Source organism: Anneissia japonica, unplaced genomic scaffold (genome assembly GCF_011630105.1).
Source record: "Anneissia japonica isolate Jap-2015-1 unplaced genomic scaffold, ASM1163010v1 scaffold4180_len100848_cov103, whole genome shotgun sequence".
Lineage (NCBI taxonomy): Eukaryota > Metazoa > Echinodermata > Crinoidea > Comatulida > Comatulidae > Anneissia > Anneissia japonica.
The window spans coordinates 38,181-42,346 of record NW_022732509.1 but is presented as its reverse complement, the minus strand read 5'-3'; the positions used below and the strand labels follow the sequence as shown (position 1 = coordinate 42,346).

The 4,166-nt window shown below is 35.9% G+C and overlaps 1 non-coding gene across 1 annotated transcript; it reads left to right on the top strand.

The window, feature by feature from the left end:
• The first annotated feature begins 730 nt into the window (after positions 1-730).
• Trnat-ugu lies at positions 731-803 on the top strand. Its single transcript has one exon. It is a non-coding gene; the product is annotated as a tRNA-Thr (tRNA).
• Positions 804-4,166: the final 3,363 nt, after the last annotated feature.

The following is a 4,166-nucleotide window of genomic DNA, read 5'->3' as shown; positions in this document are numbered from 1 at the left end:
GTGGCCATTTCTGATACCTGGTACTATGCCGAACATTTTCTAGTAGGTTTTATCGGGTTAACTCACAAGCTGATCTAGGTCAATTTTTTGGGCGGGGTATTTGGGGGTGTCTGGCAGGTATACCCCACAATTAAAAATGTCTGGCGATGACCATTCCTGATACCTGGTACTATGCCCAACATTTTCCAGTAGGTTTTATCGGGTTAACTCACAAGCTGATCTAGCTCAATTTTGGGGTACTGGTTTTTTGCGTCTGGCACGCACCCCCCACCATTGGAAATGTCTGGCATTGTCCATTCGTGATATCTTGAACTATGCCGAATATATTCTGATAGGTTTCATTGGGTTAATTCACAAGTTGATCTAGCTCAATTTTTGGGGCCCTTTTTATGCCCTCCTGACCACACCCACCACAATGGGACCGGCAGATGCCCATTCTCCTACATAGACAGGCACATAGAACATTACTATATACACAAAAATTGGTTAACTTTCCAGCTATGCTGACACCACTGGGCTCCTGCTCTAATATGTTAAATAGATATATCTCTATTTTGAATACAGATATCTTAGTTAATAGAGATATAATATCTATTAATTAGTATAACTATTTCAAATAGAGATATCTCTATTTTAAATATAAAAGTCTATTAAAAATAGAGGCTTCATGGTTGAACAGGTCCAAATACCCGTCGGGAACACTGTATTACACAATTCTATGCCTCAAGAAGCCTTCGTGGTCTAGTGGTTATGACGCTCGCCTTGTCAGCGAGAGGTCGCAGGTTCGAATCCCGTCGGAGGCATTTTATTGCACAATGATTTTTCATAGGACTTTATTCGTTGAAAAGCTACAGGGTAGCATACGATGTTCCATCATGTCCTTATTAAACACTGTATATGGAAATGGAAAGAACCCATTAAACAGCAAACGGCCACATAATGCAAAACAATTTAAAATTAAAACAGAACAGTAGAGAAAATCCGATCAGAATGACAAAATAAACTAAGCATCCACTGGAAGGAATCCCAATATCTGCAGACGGATCCGTTTCGGCCTTCCAGGCCTCATCAGTGCAGCTAGGGTACAGATATATATATATTTATATATACATAAACATATACATATACATATACATATACATATACATATACATATACATATACATATACATATACATATACATACACATATACATATACATACATACATATATAGGCCTACATATCACGACCGTTGCGGAGTGAGTATTAAGGTATTAGTCTAATACCTTCAAAAAATTTAAAAAAAAATGTTTTTATGACAGAATAACGAAAACAGCGACAATTAGTATTATTATGCAGATTTTTAATTAAAATTGACCTAGTTTGCGTCTAATAGAAAGAGTATTAAGAATAAAGTTTCTACTATCATACAGTCACGCACAGCTTATCTTCACAATGATTAACGATAGCGGTCAAATACCATGTCAAAAACCAAATAGTGTATTCATTAGTTCTAGGAGTATGATAGGTCATTGGTGTGAAACCCAAATACTCAATTTCGCAGTCTTTTGTAATAATTGTAATCGAGTAAGTAGGATAAGACCTGTAGTAATAGTATAATCGTTAAGCGATGCATTTCCTGTTGTATAAAATTCATTATGAAATTAATTAGAAATTTGAATGTTGGCGTATTGGCATTCAGGGACTAGGCCAGGTGCCTAGACAAGGCCCACAGGTCAAGTGCTTAGTTAGGCCAGCGGCCTAGTTAGGTCAGGGGCCTGTAACAACCGATAATGTTAAAGCGACGCATAATGTAAAAACAAAAATGGTTAACGCATAATGTAAGAAGGTTTGACGCTTAATGTAAAAAAAATAACGCATAATGTAAAAATCAACGCATAATGTAAAAAATGTTGCTAACGCATAATGTATAAACTTTTGACGCATAGGCCTAATGTAAAAACATTTTATAACGCATAATGTAAAAACCTATCAACGCATAATGTAAAAACAAGTCTCCCTTCCGCACGCCTGTTACTTTAACCTACTAGTGTCATCAATGATACCTGCCTGCCTGTCAGTTGTTGTAAGTGCGACTTAATGGTTCACGGGTATCTCAGAGCTTCTTCTCGGACAAATTGTAAACAATTACTAAATGTACCTCCGCGCCCATTGACGCTAGCTAAATTTATCGGGGAAAAGCACGATTGAAAAGATAGAAACACGTACCGGTAAGTCATAATGATCGATGTATAAAACCAAGACAGCGCGACATTATTATACACCGTGACATTATTATACACCGTTTAGACTAAGGTGAAACTAGGATAAACGCAGGTTTCAATATTATAGAAGACCGTTTGTAACATGGAAAAAACAAAGGAGAATATTGGAAATTCGGATAGATGGTGTGGGTCATACTAATTTCTCTTCAATATTCCACAAAATTTGGGAATTTCTGGAATTTATTTTTATTTTTTGAAAATATTTGTTTGCAATATTTTCCTGCAGTTACTACATGTATATAAGATATTTTGAAGAAACTTATTCAAATTGAAAAAAATACCGAAATATTATCCACACCATCTATCGAAACCTTTTAAAAGTTTCATATCTTCTACACAAGGCATACTAGTGTCCATTAAAATAATATGATGACTCTGATAATAGAGGAAACCAAACTTGTTTACTGTGTATCCGATGAGAAAGAAATATATCAAAAACATTTTTATTTGAATAACTTTATTGATTTATTAATTATTATCCATTAAATAACCCATATTAACTCCGAATTACACTCCAAATTAACATTTCAGTCACAAATGAATTTGTGCAATTGTCGCATATCGACGATACAAATGCAAACATGTATATGAGCATGAAACATAATTACACTCGAAATCACAGTCACATAGGCGTACTAAATTTAGAAAACTATTTTTTTATAACTGAATTTATGGTAGAGGCTCTCGCATATCGACGATACATGTGAATTACCTCACTTGAGCTTTAGGAACAAAAAAAAGGAAAAACAAATAAACAAAATAACAGGATGCAAACTTTTTCCTCAACCCCTCCCCCACCCCCCATGCTGTGAGTGAGTGACGATGTGTGGCCTTCGGACAAGGTTCAAAATAGAAACTTTATAAATAAAATTATCCAAGTTGTTTGCTTTTTGGAAGTTAAAAGTTTTTGTTTGTTAAAACTAAGTACTTGGATAGAAAGTAAGGTTTTTTGTGCAATAAGCACAACAAATCATACTTTTTATCGTAAAATACCAAGTTTTTACATTATGCGTTGATGGATTTTGACATTATGCGTTAGAAAATGTTTTACATTATGCGTCAAAAGTTTTTACATTATGGTTTACTAAACTTTTACATTATGCGTTGGTTTTTATATTATGCGTGATTTTTTACATTAAGCGTCAAACATTATGCGTTAACCACTTATTTTTTTACATTATGCGTCGTTTTTACATTAACAGTTGTTACAATGCCTATCTAAGTTAGGCCAGGGGCCTACAGTAGTTAGGCCAGTGGCCAGGCCTATAAGGTAGACCTAGGTACACAAAAAGAATACTAGGTTAGCTTAGCCAGGGCTTGGGAGATTTGGCGCAGTTGTACCAAAACACGGAACCGTTTTTATTGTTTTTTTCGACTTTAATTAGATAAAGAAGCTCTACAGTGGCGGATCCTGTTTGAGGGGAGAGGGTTGGGGTGTGGAAAGACTATCCAGCAGTCAATTAACGAGTGTGCTATGAATAATTTAGATAAGAATTGGGCGTATATTCACGTTAGCCTAGAGACACATTTATCTGCCTCTGTTCTGTAGTGGTAGGAGACGATACTACTAGTGACAAATGATCTTACTGGAGGTGTAACGCCTCACAAGCCCACGTCCTCCTCTCCTACCCCTTCCCCTCCTCCAGCCCCAGTATGCTCCGCCTACCATTTGGTCTTATGTACTCCTTCATTTTATTCATGCATTTTCATACGCCTCAGTTCGCCTACTTACCATGAAATTTCACTGCATTTGTTAAATCTAATAAATGCTCCAAGTGCTTATAAGCATTTTTACACCGAAGATGGCAGTTGCACTGCTGAAACATGTTTGTAACATGAATTTTTATATTAAAACAGTTAGGCTGAGCCGAATGGTATCTTTGAAAGCTGTTGAGATTT